At 43.2% G+C, this 15,115-nt stretch overlaps 1 protein-coding gene across 4 annotated transcripts in view; it reads left to right on the top strand.

The window, feature by feature from the left end:
• The window catches only part of GPR160 (G protein-coupled receptor 160), a 194,179-nt gene that overhangs the window by 118,306 nt on the left and 60,758 nt on the right, over window positions 1–15,115 (top strand). The window contains exon 1 of one of the 4 annotated variants that reach the window (XM_069213185.1): window positions 1,511–1,603. The exons of the other annotated variants lie outside the window; for them this stretch is intronic. The gene's annotated coding sequence lies outside the window, so the exon portion shown is untranslated. Of the gene's footprint in view, window positions 1–1,510; window positions 1,604–15,115 lie in introns of those variants that run through there. 4 annotated transcript variants of the gene reach the window in all.

The raw sequence follows: 15,115 nt of genomic DNA, 5'->3' as shown, positions 1-15,115 counted from the left end.
GTGTTTGCAAACAGACATGAAAATGCACATGCACTAGATTTCACTGTAGGAACATTGGCCCACTGAGATACTTACTGACTATACTCACAGACCAAGGTATTAGATACTTATATATAGCTCAATAGGTTAAGGCATATTCTACTGAGATCCGTGTATTCAACAAGTCTTTTTTTAATAATTGTAAAAATTATGTTGCCTGCTGTCTTCTGCAGTAAACTGTGTGTAACCTGTTGGTAACAGGTTTGATTGCTATAAACCTGCTCGGTGATTCCATGTTTTTATTGTAAAGATCCAGGTTCAACCCATAGGTCGCAGGTTTCCATCTCTTGTAAAACAGCTCTGTGGATTATGCACTTATTGTAAACATCTGCGTATAAAATGCACTGACATGTAGTCGTCATTGCATGCCCTGAAGAGAGAATCTAACCAAATTTTAAGCAATTTAATTTTTCTTTATCTGGAGTGCAACTATCTGTAGTGTAGCAGGTGTACTGACTGGGCCCACAAGTCTGAGGGGCCCATTGCACCCCAATTATAGCTGTAATGAAGGTGGAACCTGCGAGTGCATGTGCTGGTGAGACTCTGCTGTGTACAGTAAAGGGCTTGGAGCCCCCCTGTTGCTCACCATTTGTTATATTCAGGTATCATGAGAAAGAATTTACTACGGTTACACACAACTTCTGGAAAAGTACATCTTCATGTTCTTTAGGAAAACAGCACGTTGAACATTAGAAAAATGCAGTTTAATATGAGACCAGGCAGCTAGGCCCAGACCGTCGCTAAGCTAAGGCCTAATGATTAATTGAGCAAACTCCTAATACATGACTATAATTATGATATGCTAATACAAATTCAAAACATTAGTACATAATTCAGCATTAATAACTTTCATTAGTCTTCGTATACATTGGTAGCCACTCCCTGTGGGCACATTTCAACGTGTGCATTATTTTCTACGTTAACACATTTTCTATGCAGCTTCATCACACAATATATTGCAAGCTTTTCATGTTAATATTGCTTTTAAAAGACACACTCCAACAATACTTCCGTGGAGCTACATCAGCAAGAAGTAGAGAGACATCTTTTTGTTTGGCGTTTACTCGCCGGTGGATAATCGGACTGGACAACCACCGAGGAAGGCAACTCTGCCAATGACAGAGACCAAAACACTCGCCCTCTCACGTCCCCTGAGAAGGAGTGCTGCAGGGCGGTGCTTGTCACCTCCAGAAGTATCCGCCCTGCTCGTTTACCATCAGTCGTGTGCAGCCGGAGCGCGATTCTTCTAACGTTCTACCCAGGACCCTCTGGCCGATCTTGCAGCAAATTGTGCATCTCTGTGATTTATGACCTACTTTAATTGTTAAATGCACTCCCCATCAACGCCTTGGCTCAGCTCCTGGACATAATTTCACCAGGCACGCCGCAAAGTTTCAGTGAGCCAGGCACGCCGCACAGTTTGCGTTGCTGAATCTTACACTCGCGGCACTAGGACCCGGCGGGTCCTGGAACACAGAAGTACAGCTCAGATGGTGTTTATCTGAAGCTGCCTTTCCAATTAATTACTCGAGGTGCGAACCGAGACTGGGAGCATAGATTTCAGGTACTTGACATTGCACATTGGAAAATCAATTTCAGCCCACTGTCTCTTTAGGAATGAGCGCATTTTTATTGCAAACTTGATGCCTTGCATTAGCGTGTTAAATGCTTGCATGTGCCATGTTCCATCGTTGTCAGGTATCCCTGTCCCGCGCGACGCTTTCGGCTAGTCTTGCCTGCTCATCTAGCGACACTTTCCGCCTTTTCAGGTTTTCCATTTGAGACTTCGAGTTGAAAAAGTGGAGCTACACGCCGCAGAATGCATTGTGACCTCGGTAAAAGGCTTGCTGCCGGAAGGAGTCGAAGATGAGATGCTCTCCCTTGGCAGCCATGAGTTGTTTACAGTTTTTTTGTGATGCCTGACGTGCATGAGCTTGTGAGGGTTATTGGCATAGACACACATTCTTTGCATTGGCTGGCTGCCACCCGCAGACTATAAACTTTCTACTCTTGAGTTCTTTCCTGGTTCGGTAGAAAGGTTTCCCACCCGTAAGCAAAGAAATTGACAAAGCCAACAGGTGGTGAATGCACTCTCATGTAGGATGCCCAGATGGCTCCAAGTCCGGGGGACCCGACCTTTCCAGTTCCATGTTTGGTTTGCATATCTCCGTGCATTCTGTGAGTTGTAGGCGTAGTTCTTCTCAATTGAGCTCGTTGGATCAACACACATGGTAACGATGATATGTACAAGCAAAGTCCACGAATGAAAAAGCTGTATTCCGGTAACATGGAGTCATGTGGTTAACCTACTCACATGGCTTGTACATATAAAGAGCAACACACAGACCACTACACACTCACACTAGAGCAGGCATCTGTGCACACAGACCTACACCCACACGTGACCTCTAGACATAGAGGTACTCCTGCACAGAGAACTAAAGGCACCTATGCGTGAGGGTGCACACACGCCCCCTCGCCCCCATTACAGGCACATGCACAGTTCCACACAACATGCATGCATTCAGACTGCACAGAAGCAGGTTTACCTTCACGGTCAATATTGCAAAAGGACAGATGGACGGATGCTTTTCACAGACCCAATTTGTAGCTCCTCCACCCCTAGGGTGACCAGATTTTGAGGAGCAAAAACCGGGACAGGTCAGACATAAAAGAAGGACTAATGACTTTACACTCACTTTTATATCTGGCATGTCCAGTTTTTTGCGTTTTATTTACAAGACTATATATATAAAATTCGCTATGGCTTGACCTCCCACCCTGCATCCCCAACCTGCCCCCACCCACCTCTCTCTGCCCCCCACTCCGTCTCTCTGCTGGGAGCAGACAGGGGACTGTGTTGCCTCATATTAACAGATAAAATACTTTAATTATTGCATACTCTGTAGGCATCTGTTAAAGGAGAGCATACCTTGAATTTATGCTTCCCTAGATTATCTGACTTTTGTCCCAAAAACCGGGACATTTATGTAATAATTCGACCTTTGTCCCAAAAACCGGGACATTTGTTTAAAATTGAGAAGCGTGGGGACACCGGGACAGTCCTCAAAAAACCGGGACGTCTAGTCACCCTATCCACCCCAAAATGCTGCACTGATGCCCTTTTGCTGGGACAATATCCTTTTGTGTCAAGGCCCATTCAATCCTGAACATTCTTTGGCTGACAGATTGCTTTAGTCTCCATATCCAGTGCTTTAGTGATTTCCTCTCTCCACAAGATGCAGACCATCCCTCTGCTTTTCATGGGCGGCTGCAACGTGGACAAAGTTAGAAAGGCCTCCTGCCGCACTTGATACATTTACTATACTAGTTGCACTTGTAGTTGATTCTTACCTTAGCCAAGTTTTCATTAGTGCTCTTTGATTGTGTTGTACTTGGTGTTTTTAACGTAGGACACAACTTACTGGTTGTATTGTGTTCACACTGTTTTGATTTTATTAGGGGACTTGCCTTTTGCCCACCTTACTTCTGCCACTGCTACTCCTATTTCTGCTCTCTGGCTTTTCGGTCCACTTTTTCTCTGGGCAAAGGCCTAAACTCGCTTTAATTTTGCTGCCATTCTCTTGCTCCTCTGTTTTGCTGCACCAGAGCCACTATTTTGTTCTGTACGTGCTCCAGTATTTGCCACCAGCCACAATGTGTGGACCATCCCTCTGCTATTTAGCTCTGGCGCTAATGCACTGTATGCACGCACTGGCTGCGCTTGGAGCAGTCCCGTCTATGCCCGTCCACGCCAAGAATGGGCCCAAGGGTCTTGGACGCTGCTTTTCTTTCCTCCCAGGTAAACAGAGTACTTGTCTGTTTCTAGATGATGCCTCCTAAGTATTTTAACTCTTGCTTGCTCAGCCATGCATCCTCCCACCTCTGATCCTTATGTGCGCAACCCTCTGGCACACATGGGTATGTCTCCTTCCATGCCTCAGCCCTGTTTTAGCATAGATCCCTCCCCGGAGACCCTTTCTTCACTACACTGCTGCCCTCCCCACCTGAAAAATCATATTCTTACTTCTTCCTATGGCCCACTTAACATCAGTTGCATTCTACTCGATGCCCGGTCCTTGCATTTTGCATAGGACCCTCCTTTTTAGGGTCGAGCTTGCGTTGCATGTGCTTGCGCATGCGTTTCGCTAGCGAGACGCTTTAGGAATTAAAAAGAGCTCGGAGCCCCGTCCACGCCACGTCAGTGTCTTTCATTGGTTCGTGGGCTTGCCTATTAGAATCTGCTTGATTTCAATAGTGGAAGGCACGCATACATCATGCCTTTTCTGGTGGTTAGCCCTCCTCGAGCGCATCGACCAAGTACAGAAAACATACGAGGCTCGCTGTTTTTCCATCCGGTTAGTGGACTACTTTTTCAGTATTTTCGCAGCGCAATCTCGCTTGGCAGAAGTCAAGCGCTTTGCATAATATCGACCCTGTTACACAGTTAATTGCTATTTTTCCGGTTACGTACATAATTGCACTTTTGCCGATAAGTTTCTATTATAAAGTCCACCACAGGCAGAACTTATCTTTCAACTCCAGACTTTATTTTCATCTCCACTGTTCAGCCTTCATACAGTTTTCCTCATCCCCTTTTCTTCAGCTCCTCAGCTTCCTCCAGCTTTCCCCAGCCTTCTCCACTCGCCTTCACCTCACCTAACATTCTATCTCAACCTCCCACCTCAACAGTCCCAGTGTTCCATGTTTCCACTTCCCACGGGGGAGAAGAACAAACCATTCTTAGACCTGTGTTATAACTAATACATTTTACTACTATTATGACTATAACTACTTAATAATATAACACCTTAAATGGACCTACTACAGTAAATGTTATACTATACTGTTAGTAACTATTATACAGAGTTAATACACAAAACTACCTTACAACATACCTTACAACACTTCTTCCCCTTTATGACAAACAAAAGTTCATTTGTTACACTGTTGCTAACAAAAAATTATTCTCCTTGACTATGCAGGCCTCACTGGAGTGGACTGGATGATCGTTTGAATGTACAGATTTTTTTTCCATTCACCGTTAGACCCTATCGGAAATTGCCAAATGGCTATGTGTATGGTATTTAACAATTCTATCCATACTCCAGCATTGGCCATTATTTAAAATAACAAATTTTTTCTTTATTTTAGTTATGTAGAAGGGATCTGTGAACTTAGAGTCTTTCATATAATACCTTGCTTGACCCAATGGTCTATTTACTAAGACTTGATCTCCCACCGTCCAATTTTGCATTTTCGCCCCATGTTTAATATCATATCTTTGTTTGTAATTGTTTTGGTGCATCATTATTTTTGTACTGTTGTGAGGTAATAACTTTTCGTTTTTGTTACCACCCCCAAGCCACAAAGGAAAGAATTTGGTGCATGGTTTTCTGCCACGTAAAGTAACAAAAGGGGAAGTCTTAGTAATTGAATTCGGAGTAGTGTGGTAAGCCCACAACATCTCCCTGACTGCACACTCCACATTTACATGGTTAATAGAGGCCAATTGAATGCATTCTTTAATCATACGGTTGGTACGTTCAGCCAGGCCATTAGCCCTAGGGCAGTATAGAGCAGTAGTGAGATGTTTTATGCCCACTGAGTCCAGGAATTGTTTCATCATTAAAGACGTTAGTTGTACACCGTTGTCTGTAATAAGCGTTTCAGGAATTCCTTCCACAGCAAATATGTCCTTAAGGAAGGTAATAACAGAATTTGTGGTAATTTGGTTTACAAATCTCATGGATATCCAATGGGAATGGTAATCGATTAGAACCAAAGCAAATCTTTTTTGGAGACCTATATAATTAAGAGGGCCAATAATATCTAAAGCTAGCTTAACCCATGGTTTATTGGGAACTTGGACTGGAGAGATGGGCGTTTTGCGAACTATTTTAGATTTGTCACTTGCAGCACAAACAGAACATCTTTTAACCTCATTTTCTATTAAGGAATCCATATTGGGGAACCAAAAACACTCTCTAACTCTGGCTTTGGTGAGACTACGTCCTAAATGGCCCTCATGGGCAAGTTTTATTATTTTCAATCTAAGACTCTGTGGCGGTATGATTTTGTCATTTCTGAGTACGCAATTATTCTTTTCATTTATCTCCAGCCTCACTTCCCAAAAATCCTTGATGGCATCTTCCAGATCTCTTCTCATTAATGGCCACCCCTCTCTATCTTCTTCCTTTAATAAGGATAAGGCGTCATCCTGTTTATATGCTGACTCCCATTCGTTATTACTAATGGAAGGTAAGTCAACTAACAGTATGGGAAATTCGTTAATCTCCACCTCCTCATTAATGTCCATAGGAGACCTAGAGAGGAAATCAGCCGTAGAATTCTTACTACCGGGAATGTATTCCACATTGAAACAAAAATTTTCAAGCCCTAAGATCCACCTGGCTATTCTTGGAGTGCTATTGCTGAATCCTTTGGTGGAGAACACATATACTAGGGGTTTATGATCAGTTCTCAAGGCAAATTGAGTTCCCCAGAGGAAAAACTTGAAATGTTTTATTGCCCAAAAGGTCGCCAGGGCCTCTTTCGATAACCGAATAATTAGATTCTGCTTTGCTTAGGGCCTTGGATGCAAAAGCTACTATTCTTTCTTCCCCTTCAACAATTTGAGATAATGTGGCGCCCAAGCCTAGTTTGCTGGCGTCGGTTGTGAGAATTGTCTTCCTGTTATGGTCAAAATTGCTCAGGTAAGGTGCTTCCACTATGGCCAGTTTGATTTGCTCAAATGCACTATTATGGTCATCAGTCCAGATATATGGTACATGATTTTTTAATAACCCTCTAAGTTTACACGAGATAGATGAATTTTTTTAAACATATTTGGACATGAACTCAGCCAACCCCAGAAAAGATCGTAACTCGTCTTTGTTTTTTGGAGGATCAGCTTTTTTCACCGCATCTACTAAGGAGAACTTAGGCTTGAATCCGTCTTTAGAGATAATGTGTCCTAAGTACTCTACTGAACTCACCCCCAATTTACATTTTTCACTTTTTAATGTGAGCCCCGCTGTCTTCAACTTTTGAAGGACAACTCTTAACTTCTCATTATGCTCTTCTTCCGAGACACCATAAACTAGCACGTCGTCCTGGAAACATAAGGTGTTAGGTAAGTCGCCCAGGATGCTTTGCATGACTTTCTGAAAGACAGCTGCTGCTGATGTGAGCCCAAAGGGCATTCTATTGAACATGAATGAGCCAAAAAGGGTGGTAAAAGCTGTGAGCCATTTAGAATCGGGATGCAATTCGATTTGATGATATGCATTTGAAAGATCCAGAACTGAAAAGTATGCCGCTTTCCCCATAGTACTAAGGATCTCATGGATTCTAGGAAGGGAGTATCTCTCTACCCATATGTTCCTATTCAAATCCCTCAAGTCTACACACAGCCTGATATCTTTACCGTTACTTTTCTTTGCCACCACGATGGGGGCCAACCATTCCGAACAGTCAACAGGTTGTATTATCCCTAAATTTTCTAACCTGTTCAATTCTTCTTTGACCGCACTCTTTAGCAGGTGCGGTATCGGTCTAGTCTTGTGTGCAACTGGTTTAGCTTTAGGCTTGATCTTAATCTTGTGCTGGAAATTTTTTAAAAGCCCTAGTTTGTCAGAGAAAATTTCTGGGAACTCACGTACAAAAAATTCACTTCCATTAGGGCTCTCAATACATATCACTTGTTCAGGGTTGTTTGGATCAAGTTTTACCACCCCAGCAAACTGGAACCATCTTCCACCACATATATCTTACCTACGGTGGATCGCCCTTTAAAAGAAATGATGCCTGTGAACATTCCCTTCAAACAAATGGGATCCCTATTATACCCTTTGGGACAGATATCTGCTTGTGATAATTCAATTTTACTTCCGTTTTCAATCTCACTTAAATCACGAGAATTGATAATCGTGAATGGAGAACAAGAATCCGCATATACCCTAGTTAACTTGTTATTAATGGGTATGGTACATTCTGGATAACGATTGGAGTTACTATTATCTGAATTTACTTGTAATACAATCTTCTTGATCAATTGGGAAGCATCTTCCGATTTCTTGTTATCTATCAGTTTAGATGTGTCCTTGCACACCCTTGCAAAATGGCCCCTTTTACTACATCTTCTGCAAATTGCAGATCTGGCTTGGCACTGGGTAGAATTAGCCAGGTGATTACTACTACCACAGCGGTAACATGTAAAGTTAGGTTTAATGTTTCCGTACAGTTGGGGTTGTTTGTCCTTGCCTCTGATTTTAAGGATTTTATCATCTCTGGGATCACTCGTAATTTCATTTACATGTTCCTCAACGGGTGTGTGTCTAATTTCCTGTAGACAAATTTCAGTGTGTTTTATAGATTTCGCAATTTCAATGGCTTCCTGTAGGTCCGGTTTTCTCTGCAGGAGTTTTTCCTGAATTTTGGCATTATTAGTGCACCGGACTAATTGGTCTCTAATGAGAGAGTCATTGAGATTCCCGAAATCACACAACGTACACAACCCTCTAAGAGCTGCAATATAGTTGGTGACACTCTCTTACTTGCCTTGACATCGAGAGAAAAACTTGTGTCGTTCCAGAACAACATTAACACGGTCTCCAAACTGTTTCTCAAGTTTTATACATGTGGTTACATACTCATCCTGAATCTGACCATCGGGGTTATTAGGATCTGGAAGAGAATCATAAATTTTCCTCCCATGAGTCCCTAAATTATGTAGCAAAATGTGTTGCTTCCTTATGGGATTAAATTTGTCCCCCCCCCAATAGCTATTAGATAGGATTCGAAAATTTTAAACCAATCCTTCCACGGAATGTTGGGTTCCCCCATTTCATTTAAGAAGGGGATTGGTTGGGACATCCCTGCAGCAGCCATTATATCACTCGGGGAGCAAATATATATATAATGATTATTCCTTTTGAATAAATGAAAATAAATATATAATTAATTATCTAAATCATAAGTTACAATGGAGCAATTGCTGTTAGAAGTGTGAAATAGTAAGTTCTCACAACAAATCAACCACCCAGGAAATGAAAAATTAGAGAAAAGGTATAGGCAACAAGACTATCCCAACATGCATCATTACATTGTTTAACCCACAACTCAATCAGAATATTAGAGAAAATTAGAGAAAAGACATTAGCAGCAAATCAATCCCAACATGCACTTTGAAGTTTGTACAACAGCCTTACCATCTGAATTGGGAACAGGTAAGAAGGTTTCCCCTTTCAATAAATTCCCATTACGTTTGATAAAATATTGACTGAAGTTTGCGGAGTCCAATCCCGGACTTGATTTTGCTGTGCTGTGCCTGTCAGCGCGAGCAGATAACAGGCCAGAATGCTGCCGATAAAGTCCACGGTTCACAGAAATAGAATGCTGTGCCTGTCAGCGCGAGTAGGTGCAGTGCTGTGCCTGTCAGCGCGAGCAGGTAACAGGCCAGAATGTTTCCTGAAATGCCGCCGATGAAGTGCAGCCGTAACCAATCTCACTGTGGTTGTTGGAAATAACTTGGTTCAGAGGTGTTTGCGAGCACGCGAACAATAAACTATCAGACGGTTCACAGAAATAGAATGCTGTGCCTGTCAGCGAGAGTAGGAGACAGGCCAGAGTGTTTCCGTCGTTGAAAAGTATCTGTAACGAATCCCGCTGAGGTTAATAGCAAAGAAATGCGTATGCGAGCGCACGATCAGTTACCCGGAAGGCGGTTCACAGAAAGGAATTCTGAGGCGGTTACCGTTCCCTGAAATGCCGCCGTAGAGGTTATTAGCAAAGAAATGAATTCTGGCGTATGCGAGCGCACAAACAATTAACTGGCAGGCGGTCCACAGAAAGGCAATTCTGAGGAGAATACTGTATCTTGAAGTTCCGCCGTAAATAATCTTACTGTATTTGTCATCACAGAAAATGAATTCTAAGTGAACGAGCGTGCGATCAATAAGCTGGCAGGCGGTCTGTTACATCCTTTCACCGTAGACACGAGTTTTGAGTTACACCGGTATCTGTCACTTCAAAGAATAAGAATTAGATCGGGACCGTTGCTCTTTAGAAACTGCTGGGATGAATAAAGTCCTTACTAAAACGGACCCTCATTATATACTGAAGGCATGAATAAAATTCTTACTGGAATAAATGTCATTCATCAAAAGGGGTGGAAATGATGGTGCCCCCTTTCGCACTCCTCGTCGCCAGTATTATAAAGTCCACCACACGCAGTACTTATCTTTCAACTCCAGACTTTATTTTCATCTCCACTGTTCAGCCTTCATACAGTTTTCCTCATTCCCTTTTCTTCAGCTCCTCAGCTTCCTCCAGCTTTCCCCAGCCTTCTCCACTCGCCTTCACCTCACCTAACATTCTATCTCAACCTCCCACCTCAACAGTCCGAGTGTTCCATGTTTCCACTTCCCACGGGGGAGAAGAACAAACCATTCTTAGACCTGTGTTATAACTAGTACATTTTACTACTATTATGACTATAACTACTAAATAATATAACACCTTAAATGGACCTACTACAGTAAATGTTATACTATACTGTTAGTAACTATTATACAGAGTTAATACACAAAACTACCTTACAACAGTTTCGTTACGAGTGAAAAGTCCGGTTAGGAGTTTACAACGCTATTAGCTCTAACACGAGCAAATGCAAGACCCGTTCCATTGCAAATGCTTGTTGACCTTGACATCCCTTTTATTACTGAATCATGGCTGAAACAGGACTTTACTTCTGACATTGTTCTTGCAGTTTCCCTCGCTTACTGGATACAACTTAACCACCCCCTCCCCCCAGAGGGGGGTTTGCAGTAATTCTCAAAGCCTACTTCAGTGTCAAATTGTATCCCTGACCATGTGAAAGACTCAATCTCTATGTGCAACCCTTACCATGAATCACAAATTCTAGCGAAAAATGTTGTTTATTTACAGACCACCTGGCCCTATCAAACGCTTTACAACCTCATTGCTTGAAGTGGATAGATACTAACTGGCTAATTGGATCAAGTAGGGAAGCCGGATAGATTTCACGTTGTAGAGTTCAGCCTCTAGATTGGCATCTTTCTCTCTCCACTTTTACATCCAAGGCGAATGCTTCGTCGTGGTGCATGAGGTTAGAGCTTGCGAGCAGGAAGGAATCGCGTGCAAACCTCAGCTCACCTCAGAGCCAGGCCTCTAGCTCCAGCATCGCCCCAATGGGTGAATGATTTGAGCCTGCCTGGCCAACCTTAGCATGAATATCGAGTGGTGGTTGGCTGACCGGAGCAGCTGGTGGGAGTCAGTATGCGTGGGAAACTATCTGGACAAGTGGTTGTGTGTATTACTGATTGCACAGTGTGTGGTGTTGCAGGAGTGTCCTGAAGACCTAGACTGCACAGAGTGAGTGGAGGGGACGCTTAGGAGTTACTAGAGTTTGTCATGAGCAAGCATTGGTAATTCCAGTAGGCCTGGTCTCTGATCGAAAGTGCCTCTTTAGTTATTGGTGTACTCAACAATTCATCATACATGCACCGCATTACTCATTTTTGTATTCATTACATTCATTCACCCACCAAATGACTCAGTCTTGTATTTACCCTCTTGTACAGGAGGCATGCACACACTCAACAAGCACACGCAAGATAAATCTGAGACATTTTGCATAGTTAATGTGGTGAAAGCAAGTGGGTTTTAGCAGCGAGTGATCTGTGTGCGAACACGAACTGATGACTAGTGTGACTAGGCTGCTCTGAGAGTGTGGAGGGGTGAGTGATGGAAGTAGCATGGGTAAGCTATTGATTGTGATTTGAATGATTGCAGGGATATTGTAAGGGACATTCCAATTGGCTATAAAGAACATTGCTGGTAGGAGTGTGAGCCCACATTATGTACGGGGACTAGCATTGCCGATAGTGTTGTAAATCTTGGTTAAGTAATGTTCCCATTAACTTTGCTGAGTAGTGTGGGCTGTGCTGGAAGTGGAGCAGTAAATGTGTGGTGCAAGTGGCTGAAGTCAGTAGCAATAATGTGGTTTTGGGATGTGAGATATGAAAGCAGATTTGTGAGTGGCTCAGTCATTCTGTGTAAGACCAAATGGGGTTGGTCATGGCGCGAGTGCCTGATTACATAGGCGAGTGGTGTTTAAAAACAATGCACTATGTGAATCAGTAGCGAAGTGTGTGAGTGGCTGCAGTTTGTTTGCTCTCGTGGTGAAGGGTGGGATTGTGGCCAGTGTTGCTGATGATTGTGTGGGTGTACCTCCTTGGTGTTGATGATTGGCTGCGGGTGAATGTTGGAAGAAGCTGGAGGTGAGTTCATTAAAGGGCGATTTGTTACTTTAAAAAGTTGTAAAGGCTGCACCAAGAAGTAAAAAGCAAGGGATAAGAGTTGTAGAGAGTGGTGCAGTGATTGAGTAGTAAAGCATCACAAGTGAGTGGCTGCCCAGGAGGACCACGGTAGCAGAGTACTGTTTGTGATAAACCGATCTGTCATGTAATAATGTGCTTATTGGATAGTTTGAGCAGTTGGTGCTGAAAGTAAGTGCAGTTGTAGCAGCCTGAAGGCGAGTTAAGGGGCACACAATTGGAACTGTACATGGTGCCTTATCTCAGGGGGCATAGTTGTGTTCTGGGAGGGTGACTGGTGTTATGTGCGTGTGGTGTGTTGTTGTTGTGAGTGAACTGGCGATGTGAGTGGTATTGCATATTTTAAGTATGTTTGATGCTAAGAGTTTTAAGAGGATGATGGCAAATAAATGGTGTAAACAGTTAGTATTGTGTGTGGAGTCCGTTTTTGGTGCTCCGTCGCTGAGCACGAACACCCACAACAGGGGAGTAATTGGGATCCTTTCCCCTCTGGGAAGGTGGAAAAGGGAAGGGGGGCCTGCAGACCATCTCTCGTCTCTAGCTTGTGTAAACCAGGAGCATTTCACCCTGAGGTCTGTGTGCAGGGTGAGGCTTCAGAAAATGAAAAACATACAAAGAATGTGTTTTTTCTCCAGCTCAGCTCCTGGCCTCTAAGTTCTGCCGCGCCTATGGAGATAAGAGCGGACACGCATTCAGCTGCAAACAAGATGACCATACAGAAAAAACCCCACAAAAAAACAGTCCACCCTGTCCCTGTATTTTGCAGCCATTGAAAGTGAGAAACACATGGAATAAACACAGTATGTGCTAGAAAATTATTTATAGCAAATTAATCATACATGTACTTCAATGACGCTTTAAATAGAGGGAGATTGTGGCCAGAAGAAAAGGAATACTTTTTAACATATAAAAAAAAATCTAAATGCCCAGAAGACAATCAATAATTTTTCATGTGAACGGGAGCACATGCTTGAAGATAGGAATAGTTCCACGAGCTAGGCAAGGCGCAATAACTTTGCAGTGTGTTCCTACTTTTTATAGTAATACATTTGTGGTTTAGTTAATTAAAACTGTTACAATACAAAAGATGCAGTAAATATAAATGTAACATTCAAAGCAAGGGAATAGCCAGAAAATTATAATACCCCTCCGCTTTGAGATAAACGTCGGATGGAACCAATCAAGCGAAAGCAGGCGAGTCTAGCCCTCCCTAGAAGAGCTTCCTTGTCTCTTCCATCTAGGCATGTATCCATTCATCCTTTGACCCTTCCATCCACCTGCCAAAAGCCTCTTTCACCTTTACATTCTAACTTCCATTAAATTGTCATCCGTCATTGAGTCTTTCCCTATTCAATCCATCAATCATCCGTCCTCTCGACCATTCGTTGGTCTGTTCACCCATCCACTCTGCCAACAACCCATTCTTCCACTGCCATCCAGCCACCAGTTCTGCCATCTATCATTCATCTATCCACCTTACCATCTACTCATCCATCCGATCATCCAACCATCATCCCCTCTGCCATCCATCCATCTACTTCGTCGTCCATCCATTCATTACCCATCCTGCTGTCCACCCACTCTGCCTTCTACTCTGTCATCCAACCGCTCAGCCACCTATCCATCTACTCACGCATTCATCGAGCCATCCACTCTGCCATGCATCTATTTGTCTTTTCTCTCTTCGTCCATTCACCGTTCGGTGTTGTCTTAGCAGGATGAATGCAGTGCTTAATTTGTGCAGGTGCTTAGCATCAGCACTTTTTTTTACAGGGCCGGGGCTATTTAATTTTTCTCCCCTGTGCAATGGGCCCAGTACTTATTAAAAATAAATGTACCTACCTGTCCTGTCCTCCTTCTGTTCCTATAGCTGTTCTGCAACCCACAGACATTGTCTGCATTTCATGGTGTGGTCTGAACACTTTCAGTTTGCTCTGTCCTCCTTTGTCTGGCGGTGGATCGAAGCGGCTTGAGGTGGATTTAAGACCACGCAGGTTGGTAGTTGGCACACCGGTGCCGCCGGCGGTTTCTGAACAGCGCTTTGAGCACCGGCCCTTATTATTCTGCAAATTTAGCACTGGCTGAATGTGAATTTACTCTTTGTCAGAAATGATGAAGATGAAAGGAGAAATAGGGGCCCCAATACATTATTTTGGGTTAGGTTAAACCAAGATGCCGCACCTTGCCCTGAAAGCCTCGTTGCTGGAACTTACGGCTATTAAGAATTTAGCTTTTTATATTTTCCAAAATTGGAGCAAGAGCGGGACCAGGCCACTCACTCGATAAACTGGACCGAGAAGATGAGTAATGCTGATTTCGGGTTTTAAATGTTTAAGTGGGAGTGATGGCCACATTTCTCATGCAACCATATTCAAAGATGTGTATCCCGTTGCCCTGGAATGTCCACAAAACAATTTTTTTTAAACTTTAACTGAATAAAACAGTATTTGTTTTTGAAATACTTGCTGGTAGTTCTTATCACATTGAACCTCCATGGCCGTCAGCAAGCGTTACAGACCAAGACCTCTCTTGATTTGCAAGACCGTGTCATCAGCGTATTGGGAGATGGACTCGGGCACTCTTCCTAATCTCTAGGGATGGATCTTTCACTCATGAGAGCTATGCCAAGGTCTGCAACATACAAATTAGAGTTTGGATAGTAATAAGCAACCCAGCTACCGGCCCCTGTTTGTCTTTTTTGGGTCTGTAGGGCA

Source organism: Pleurodeles waltl, chromosome 11 (assembly GCF_031143425.1).
Source record: "Pleurodeles waltl isolate 20211129_DDA chromosome 11, aPleWal1.hap1.20221129, whole genome shotgun sequence".
In the NCBI taxonomy this organism is placed as follows: domain Eukaryota; kingdom Metazoa; phylum Chordata; class Amphibia; order Caudata; family Salamandridae; genus Pleurodeles; species Pleurodeles waltl.
Note: the sequence above shows the minus strand (reverse complement) of the source record. Positions and strands in the feature narration are given on the sequence as shown.